Source organism: Lagenorhynchus albirostris, chromosome 4, assembly GCF_949774975.1.
Source record: "Lagenorhynchus albirostris chromosome 4, mLagAlb1.1, whole genome shotgun sequence".
NCBI classification, from domain to species: Eukaryota; Metazoa; Chordata; class Mammalia; order Artiodactyla; family Delphinidae; genus Lagenorhynchus; species Lagenorhynchus albirostris.
This window is the reverse complement of record NC_083098.1, coordinates 36,632,879-36,644,082: the sequence shown is the minus strand read 5'-3', so window position 1 is coordinate 36,644,082 and position 11,204 is coordinate 36,632,879.

The following is an 11,204-nucleotide window of genomic DNA, read 5'->3' as shown; positions in this document are numbered from 1 at the left end:
GCGATAGTGAGAGGCCTGCACACCGCGATGAAGAGTGGCCCCTGCTCACCGCAACTAGAGAAAGCCCTCGCACAGAAACGAAGACCCAACACAGCCAAAAATAAATTAATTAATTTAAAATAAAAAAAATAAAAGTAAAAAAGCCCTCTGATTGTGTGATAAGGAGGCGAGGAAGTGACTCTTCCAATTTCCAAGTTACTCTTCCTACACAGCCCAGTGTCTTATATACCCAGCCATCCTTGAATTCAAGTCAAGGTCTTCCCTAAGGACTAATCACCAGGTCTCTGGTTCCTGCAATGGTTTCATATATGTGTTCTCTTGTCAGAATGAACAATAAAGACAAAGAAAAGGGAAGAGATATAATAAATATCTATTGTTTTTCTCTGCCAAGCACCTCCTTCTCTCCCTTTTTATTACAGAATCCCATTTTCCTTGGCAAACTACCCCAACCCACCTTTAGTACTCATAGTTTGGGTGCACCTGACTCCAAGAATGATCATGTGACACTGGCTTAAGCTAATCAAAACAAGTGCCACTTGTCTGGCTACAGTGATTGGCTCAAGGATGAAAAAAGGAATAAATTTAACCCAACCAGCATATGTATATCCAGAACTTCTGTGAGAGTTTACAGCAAAAGAAGCTCTTCTTGAAACTGTGAAGGTATAAGTATGAAACCACTGGGAACACAGGCCAGGGCACACCTGATCCATGATGAATCGAGCCAGGAGGTGGAGAGAGACAGCTTTCTTTTTTATAGTCTTTTTTTTTTTTTTGGACTGCATTGGTTCTTCATTGCTGTGAGTGAGCTTTCTCTAGTTGCAGCGAGCGGGGGCTACTCTTCATTGCAGTGCATGGACTTCTCATTGCAGTGCATGGGCTTTTCATTGCAGTGGCTTCTCTTGTTGCGGAGCACGGGCTCTAGGCACGTGGGCTTCAATAGTTGTGGTTTGCGGGCTCTAGAGTGCAGGCTCAGTAGTTGTGACGCGTGGGCTTAGCTGCTCAACAGCATGTGGGAATCTTCCCGGACCAGGGCTGGAACCCGTGTCCCCTGCATTTGCAGGCAGATTCTTAACCACTGCACCACCAGGGAAGCCCTGAGAGATAGCTTTCTGAAACACGTTTTGAGCACCTGAATTCAGCCATGCTAGAAGTTAGATCTATCTACCCATGGACTTTACATCTACAAGAGCTAATAACTCCCCCTCCTCTTTTTGTTTTGCTGTTTGGTTTAATCCTGTTTGAATTGGCCTATCTATAATGTGTGAATGAAAGAATACTCCCAGATACAGACATAGACCAAAGACAAACTATAACAGGAAGAAGGCTGTGCAAGTGGGAAAAACAGGTATTGGTAGGGTTGAGCTCTATATTTAGTACTGTACATTGCAAGTTTTATCTTTTTAACCATGCGATCTATGGAGATAAGAACACTAAGGCTCATGGTCACACTTAGTAAGTGAAAGAGCCATGACTTAAACTCAGGTCTTCTGACTCCAAATTTTATCCCCTTATTTTATCCCCTTTATAACACTGTGCCACAAAATTATCATAAGTAACTACATAATATAAAGCAATATATGTGCATTTTATACCCATTTCACCTATCTCCTCTAAACTTTGAGACAGCAGTACAAGGGAAAGTTAAGGAGTCTGTCAGTGTTAACCTCCTAAATATCTTCCATCTGAAGATATTTAGGAAATATCTTCCTTCTTCCTTACTGTCACTGTGTGTGTTTAGCTTTCACCTTCCAAGTTCCTTGCTCAAAAAAAAAAAATTCTCCTACATTTTCTTCTATTAATATACAGTTTTGTCATTCACATTTATGCTCTTAGATCATCTGTAGTTTACCTTTGTACATAATATTAGGAAGGGATCCAGTTTTATTGTCTCCATATGGCGATCCAGTTTTCCATTTATTTATTTATTTATGTGGCTGTGTGGCTTGTGGGATCTTAGTTCCCCGACCAGGGATCAAACCCCGGCCCTTGTCAGTGAAAGTGCAGAGTCCTAACCACTGGACTGCCAGGGAATTCCCCCATTTATCTATTTGTCTATTCCTGTGCCAACAACATCCAGTATTTATGACTATATTTTCGTAATATGCCCTAATATCTGATGTGGCAAGACCTACTTTTTATTCTACTTTTCCAAGGTTGACTTAGCTATTTATAGACTTTTACTCCTCTCTGTGAGTTACTCAAGTTCCTTAAATTTTTCAGCTAAAATCTTGATTGGGCTTATATTGAATTTATAGACTAATTTGGGAAAATTAATATCTTAGTAATATTATCTCACCCCAAAACAAGGAATGTCCTCTCATTTGTTCAGATCATCCTCTATGCTGTCTATTGCAGTTTTACATTTTTCTTCACAGATGTATTGTTGCTATTTTAAATGGTGTCTTTTCTTTTTTTTAATATAAATTTATTTATTTACTTATTTATCTATTTATGGCTGCATAGGGTCTTTGTTGCTGCGCACGGGCTTTGTCTAGTTGCAGTGAGCGGAGGCTACTCTGCATTGCAGGGCTTGGGCTTCTCATTGCAGTGGCTTCTCTTGTTGCAGAGGAGGGGCTCTAGGCACGTGGGCTTCAGTAGTTGTGGCACACGGGCTCAGTAGTTGTGGCTCACCGGCTCTAGAGCACAGGCTAAGTAGTTGTGGCACATGGGCTTAGGTGCTCCACGACATGTGGGATCTTCCCGGACTAGGGCTCAAACCTGTGTCCCCTGCATTGGCAGGCAGATTCTTAACCACTGCGCCACCAGGGAAGTCCCTAGCCCTTCAACTTAAAAAAAATTTCCTAATACCATTGGCCAAGACCAGTTATTCTATACTAAATATCACCAGTAGTATTGGACACGTTTTTCCTTTTCCTGATCTCAAAGATATACATTTAAGATTTCTCTATTTGTTTTCATGTTTGCTGCTGAGAATATACTACACATTAATTATACATTAAAACTTGGGTAGAAATTGTCTGTATAACCATCTAGGCCTTGAGGTTTTATTTTGTTTTGTTTAATCTTTATTGATCTATTCAAGTTCTTTCTCCTTGAAATATTTTTGCCGTTTTGTATTTCTTCTTGAGTTTTGTCCATTTAATTTAGGTTTTCATATGTATTTACACACAGTTATTCATAATACTGTTTGCTAAGTTTTAATTTCTGTTGAGACTGTGGTTAATTTCCCTTTTTTCACATTGTTATTTATTTGCATTTTCTCTCTGTCTCTCTCTCTTTTCATCAATCTTGCCATAGATCTGCCTTTCTTATCTATTATTTCATTATTATTTTCTGTCTTTTAAAAAATACTGTTGCTTTTATTTCTTCCCTTTATTTTTAGTGCTTATTTTTATTTTTTGCTTCCTTCTTGTTTCTTTGGATATTACTTTTATTCAAATACCATAGTTAAATGCTTAGCTGCTTTGTTTTAAAACTATCTTGTTTCTTAATAAATATATGTATTCACATGTATGGTTTTCTTTGCTATTTATTTCTAAGTATCAACTTACTTTGCACTTTTTTTCTTTTCTTTTTTTCTTGCACTTTCTTTTTTAACATAAAGATTATTCAGTATTACATAACTTAATTTTTGAATATGTGAAATTTTATCTATCCTTTTGTAATTAATTTTTTTTTTTTTTTTTTTTTTTTTGCGGTACGCAGGCCTCTCACTGTTGTGGCCTCTCCCGTTGCGGAGCACAGGCTCCAGATGCACAGGCTCAGCGGCCACGGCTCATGGGCCCAGCCGCTCCGCTGCATGTGGGATCTTCCCAGACCAGGGCACGAACCCGTGTCCCCTGCATCGGCAGGCAGACTCTCAACCACTGTGCCACCAGGGAAGCCCTGTAATTAAATTTTAACTTCACTGCAACGTGCTTAGGGCCAGAAATGACCCTAATGGGCAGTGGCAAAGGGAAATCTTCCCAGCAGGATTATCTGCTGTACTGGCTTCAGTAGTGTTCTCCCCCAAAATGCATGTCCACCCAGAATCTGTGAATGTGACTTTATTTGGAAGTGGCATCTTTGCAGATGTCGTCAAGATAAGATAAGGTCATATTGGATTAAGGTGGGCCCTAAGCCAGTGACTGGTGTCCTTATAAGAAGGAAATTTGGACACAATACACAGGGAAAACGCCATGAGACAACAGAGGCAGAGATTGGAGTGATGCATCTACAAGTCAAGGAACGCTAAGCGTTGCCAGCAACCACCAGAAGCTAGGAAGAGGCGAGAAATAATCCTCCCCTAGAGCCTTCAGAGACAGAGCACGGCCCTGCTGACACTCTGATTTCAGACTCCTAGCCTCCAGAACTATGAGACAATGAACTTCTGTTGTTCTAAGGCACCTGATTTGTGGTAATTTGTTTTGGAAGCCCTAGGAAACTAATATATCTGCTTTGTCTGATGTGAGAAGACAGATGTACGTACACTAATTCGTGTGTGGTTGTTAACAGTTTGGTTGGATGGTTAGGGAAGGGAGCAGATTGAAAGGTGAGCAACAAAAACATACAGAGAAGAGGAATGTCGATGATCTTGGAAAGGACAGACTGTAAAGATATTCGAATGCTCCCCAAAGGGGATTCACTGCAGAGGAGGCTCTTAATAATCAAGTGGAAACGATAGGCTCTGTGGATGTCAAACAACCTGTTTCTCCAGATACCCAGTGATGGGCCCATGAACAAAATGGTCATGTCAGAGATGGAGGCTAGCCATGGACTCTACAACACAGAATTCTCCTTACCAAGGCTGACCTGGCTAATGCTGTTGCTGAGTGCCTTATCTGCCAACAGCAGAGACCAGCACTGGCCCTCCCTGATAAGGTACCATTTCTCAGGGTGATGAGCAGCCCCCTAGTAGCAGGCTGATTACATTGGAACTTTTCCATTGTTGAGAGAGTGGAAAAATCTTCCTCATTAGAATAGACACATATTCTGAGTATAGATGCCTTCTCTACTCGTAATAATTATGCCAGGACCTCTTATCAACAGATTCACAGAATGCCTTATCCACCCTTGTGGTATTCCCCACAGCATTGCTTCTGATCAAGGAACTCATCTCACAGCAACAGAAATGCAGCAGTGAACTTATACCTATGGAATTAACTGGTCTTACCATATACTCCATCATCTAGAAGTGGCTGCTCTAGCTTAAAGGTAGAATTGCTTACTGAAAACTAAGTTATGGTGCCAGTTATGAGACAACTTTAAAGACAGGGTTCTGTCCTGCAAGATGCTGTATATGCTTTGAATCAGAGATCAATATGTAGTAGTATCACCTCCACATCCCAGAACACATGGGTTCAGGAATCAAGGGGTGTAAGTAGGAGTGGCTTCTCTCACTATTGTATCAAACAACCCACTCACAAATTTTTGCTTCGCATCCTGGCAACTCTGAGATTTGCTGCTTTAAAGGTCTTTGTTCCCAAAGGAGAAATGCTTCCACCAGGGAACACAACAGTGCATGCACTGAATTGGAAGATGAGGCTGCCAGCTGGCCATCTTGAATTTATTATGTCACAAAGTAACAGGCAGTAAAAGGGGTCTCTGTACTGCTGCAGTTATTGATCCCAACTACCAAGGGGAAACTTAGATTGCTACTAACCACTGAGTACAAGCAGGACTATATCTGGAACCCAGGGCATTTCCTGGGGTATCTCTTAATACTTCCATGCCCAATAGTAAGCATTAATTAAGGAAATGTAACCAAAAAGAGGCAGGAATTTCAAAGACTGATATGCTTCAAGAATGAAGGTTAGGTCACTCTACTAGGCAACTGACCAGCTAAGCTTCTAGCTGAGAGCAAAGGAAATATGAAATAGGTAATGAAAGAAGGGGGTCATAAATATCAACTATAGCTCATGACCCATTAGAGAAACAAGGACTATAGTAGCTTTCTCTTTGTTTGTATGTATGTGTTTATTTGTAAATATTAAATATTTTCTTCTTTTTCCCATTATTTCACATACAAGTTGTTGGTGGCTAACTTTACAATTTAGTCTTTAGGTAATAGAATATTTAGCAGAACTGTGAGTGAATTTGAGAAGCAATTAATATAGCTGATGTTAAAGTATAATTTTTAATTTTAAAAATTGTGGTAAAATATACATAACACAAAATTTACCATTTTAACCATTTAAAAACATACAGTTCAGTGGCATTAAGCATGCACATTTTTTGTGCAACCATCACCACTATCCAGCTGCAGAACTTTTTCATCTTCTACAACTGATACTTGGTACCAGTTAAATAATAACTCCCCATGCCCTCCTTCCCCCAGGTGTGGCAAACACTATTCTACTTTCTATCTTGATGAACTTGACTACTCTAGGACTGGCTTATTTAAGATATAATTTTTTTGAAAGTTAAGATCATAACTCGCATACAAATACAAAATGAATATGTGTCAGAGGTTTTACTTCCCTCATTAATTAATGAGGAAACCAGTAAAATGTTACAACTAGATCAAAGGAGAACTCAATCACTCATATATAGGCAACTAGGAATGCTAGAATGAATTTACAAAAAGATACAAAATGGTCTAACCATAGGAAAATAATCAATTGTATTTCACTGGACACAATTCATTTCCATTTCTACAGGCTAAAATTGCTTGCATTATTATTCATTTTCTACAGCTTACAGAACTGTAAAACAGTCCAAAAACAATGGAAGAAAAAGATAACCAGGAAGCGTGCTCAAGGCATACTATACACATAGAACATAGATCAATATTGACAATATAGCACTGAGCGGGGAAAAAATGGGGGAGGACTGTACCAGATATCAATGTCTTGTTTGTCGGCTCCAGTGCCACCTAGAACTGGACCCTGTGAACATTCTCATTTGCCAGCTGGTACAATGTTAGGCCTTATCAGCAGAGGGCACTGGAGGGACACTGCAAGGCAGAGCAGAGAAGGTGGCTTCCCTTCCTGGATCTTCCGGTTTCTGTGACGTCTCCTGTGGAGACCCAGTGGCACTCACTCTCCAGCAAATTTCATCGCCACCCTAGTGGACGCCTTCCAGCTGGCCACCTCTGGCCTGCAGGCTGCACCCCAGCTGGGAGCTGCAGCTCTCCGGTGAAATTCTATCATCTAGTGAGCTCCTTGCCCTCTCCAAGGAGGTCTGAATCTCAGCCTTGGGGATGGGGCCTCTTCCAAGTTTGTTCCTCCCTTGGGTATTCTTCCTTAACTTTAGTGGTAGTAGTGCTGCTTACATTTGCTATTCTATAGTTGTCTGCTACCTCTCTCAATAGTTTTATTAACTTTGTTAAAAGTTGAACCACCTTCTCTGTTAGATCATAACTATTACATTAAATGTTCCCTGATAAATTACTGATGTGGTTTCTGTGTCCTGACCGATACAACCATAAACTTAGTTATTTTCTCCTTATTTATTTCTTAAACATGTCACAACCAAATTATTACCGTAACAAAAGAAATATATATTAGCATGGTCTCCTGTCCCTTTCACTTTCTCCCAAAGTGTCCATCATATCAATAATATCCAGAATTTTAGTTTTGTGTTGTAGTGGATATATTTTCTCTTTCTCTTTCCTTTGGCCCTTAGCTGCTTTTTCTTTTTTAAGTTTATAAAAAGTTTACTTAAGTATATAGTATTCTTACTTCTGATACCTTGTAAAACACATCAAGATCCACCCCACGCCCCCCCCCGCCCCCGCCCAGGGAGTTCAGAAAGGATTTTTTTCTTCTTCTTATTTCTGTACTTCCTCAAATATATTTTCAATGTGGGTCTTTGTGTGGTATATTTTCTGAGAACTTGTATGCCTGGGGCTGAGTATCACTTTTCCTATGCTTTTATTTCTGAATGACACTTTGGCTGAATACAACATTCTAGGCTCAAGCTTTTTTCAGTATTTAGTATATATTACTCCTTTGTCTTCCTGCAGCCAGGGTGCTGTTGAGAGGTCTAATATCAATATGATTCTTGTTCCTTTGTAGATCATATGCCCTCTCTTTCTAGAAAGTTTCAAAGCTTTCTCTTTATGTCTTGGTCTGGTTTTCCCTTATCTCTTCTCTTTGGCACTTTATGATCTGAAAGCATTCATCTTTCATTAGTTATGAGAAATTTTATTTTTTCTTCAAATATATCACCCTCTTCCGTATTCTTTCTAATTTTGTCATTTGAAACTCCTCTTACATAGATGCTGGCACTTGTACTTCTTTTCTCCACATCCCTTCTCTATTTTTTATTCATTATCATTTCCTGCTAGCTTTCCCATTTGCTTTGATGTGAGTTTCTAGAGGAGAGGTCAGCAAACTACAATCCATAGACCAAATCCAGCTTGCCACCTGTTTTTGTAAATAAAGTTTTATTGGTATAGCCATACTCATTTATGTACTATCCTTTGTGCTACAGTGGCAGAGGCAGAGTTCAGTAGTTGCAAAGGAGATCATGTGACCCACAAAGCTTAAAATATTTACCATCTGGGGGCTTCCCTGGTGGCTAAGTGGTTAAGAATCCACCTGCCAGTGCAGGGGACACAGGTTTGAGCTGTGGTCCGGGAAGATCCCACACGCCGCAGAGCAACTAAGCCTGTGCACCGCAACTACTGAGCCTGTGCTCTAGAGCCTGCGAGCCACAACTACTGAGCCTGCATGCCACAACTACTGAAGCCCACGTGCCTAGAGCCCGGGCTGCACAACAAGAGAAGCCACCGCAATGAGAAGCCTGTGCACCGCCATGAAGAGTAGTCCCTGCTCTCCACAACTAGAGAAAGCCCACGTGCAGCAACAAAGACCCAACGCAGACAAATATAAGTTAATTAATTAATTAATTTTAAAAAATATATTACCATCTGGCCCCTTGCAGAAAACATTTGCCAGCGCCTATTCTAGAGGGTAGGAATAATTTTGTTCTTCTTTCTATCCTGAAGACCTAGAATGTAACTTGCCCAGGTTTGTTGAATGAATGAATAGATGAATAACCCTTGAAGGGCAGATATTTCAAAAGATAGAACAGAGAGAGATTATTTCAAAAGGTAGAAATAGAGCATTCTAGCTAAAGGGAACAGAAACAGTATAAGGAAAGATAAAGAAGTGAAAATCAGGGGTAGATTTTCAGTAGAGCAAAATATTTAACAAAAGTGAGGCCAAAAAGACTGATTTAAGAACTATTCTAGGGAGTCTTGAGTCTAGAATGGGGAGTTGGTGCTTACTTCTCTTTGCAATTGCCAGATATGTCACATGACCAGAGATATGCTTAAAGAGGACTCATGTGGCAGCACTGTGGAGAACACATTAGAGAGAGAGGAGGGAGGAGAGATGGAGAATGGTTCAGAGGCTACTGTAACAGTGAAATGAAAAGGAGCTGACTCAATATGGTGATGATGGTAAAATCAGAGACACAAGGCAGCTTGTTAGACAGTGATATACTTCAGAGTCACAGACTTGTCCTATGGTGATTCAGTAAGATGCATTTAGGAAAATAACCCTCCTGCCAGGTGGTAATTCAATAGAGAGAATTTAATAAGGGAACTAGTTAAAAGGTACAGGCTGAAGAGCTCTTAGAGCAAACAGGGGAAGGTGAGACTACCCAGGGATTAAGCAACTGCAGGAAGCAACTAACAGCCACACCCAAGGCTGGGACTAAGGGGAAGACATAGTATTCCTGGAGCCCAGGAGGCAGAGCCACTCAGGGTCTGTGGGAGCTAGCCTAGGGAGGAGGTGCAGCCGCTGGGCCAGAGCCATTGCCCAGAGCAGAGAGAGAAGAGAAGCACCCTGGAGTCTCCTCTCTTCCTGCCTCCAGTCTCCTCCCCATGCCATCCATTGGCTCAACCCAGGCAAAATCGTGTTGCCCAGCAAGAAGTCTCAAAAAGGTAGTTTCAAGAATCAACCCCTTGTGATTCACAGCACAGTAGAGGAAGAGCAGGGACTGGATTTGAGGCAAATGGGTGACTCACCAGCACACACAGGGTTACTGTGAACACCTCAGATGAGGTTACACACTGAACTACTACATAGTATACAATTAGTAAATAGTAAGTGTTATTCTTTTATTACCCTATCTTACATCTCTATCCTTGCTCTATACTCTGGGACTTGTGCATATTAACTCCCTCTGCACACACAGCACTCTGCCCTCCCCAGTCATACATCCCCCAACTCTGTCTTTCCCTTTGTGATTCATCCTAGGTTCTAACTCTGGCAGGATGCCTTCCCTGAGTTCATTAGTGTTTGTTAGATGCCTCTGTCTAGGCTCTGAGAGCATCCTTGTGCATGCCTGTACCATAGCACTAAGCAGGCTGTGTGACAATGATCTATTTATTCTTTGATCTCTCTGTATTAGTTTTCTATTGCTGCATAACGAATTACCACAAACTGAGCAGTCTAAAACAACACCCAGTTATTACCTCACAGCTTCTGTAAGTCAGAAGGCCGGCATGTTTTACCGGGGTCACTGCTCGGGATCTTACTAGGCTGAAGTCAAGGTGCTGTCCAGGTGTATCTTCATTTGGAGTCTTAACTAGGGAAAGATCTGTTTCCAAGTTCCTTGGCAGAATTCATTTCCTTGCAGTTGTCTGACTGAGGTTCCTATTTTTTTGCCAGCTGGAGGCCAAAGACCACTCCCAGTTCCCAGAGGCCTCTCTCAGGTCCTTGTTATATGGCCCTCTACACAAGATAGTAATTTGTTCCTTCAAGGCCAAAGGTGAGCATCTGCTGTAGCTTTGAATCTCTCTGACTTCCTCCTTCTTTGATCCCTACATCTTCTTTTTAAAAAAGAGCTCACCTGGTTAGATCAGACTCACCCACACTCAAAGAGAAGAAATTAAACAGCAAATACACACCAGGAGTGGGAATCATCAGGGCCATCTTAGAATTCTGCCTTCGACACTCTCCTTCGAGATGTGAACCTTCCAAGGACAAGGAGAGTCTCATATTTGTCTTTATATCCCTATAATTGATCAGAATTAGTACCTGACACTTAGTAGCTATTCAGTGAAATGGAGAAATGAAACAAAAATAAGAAGGGAACTTGTAGGGCAGGGAGATATATAAAAGGAAAGTTAAGTATGACTTGGTAGGTAATGGACTATTTTTTTGTAATTAATAAACTTTAATAATGTCAGTTTTCTATAGTTTGTATTTGTTTATTTATTTTTATTCTTTTTTCTTCTTTTAATTTATTTATTTTTATTTTTGGCTGTGCTGGGTCTTCGTTTCTGTGCAAGGGCTTTCTCTAATTGT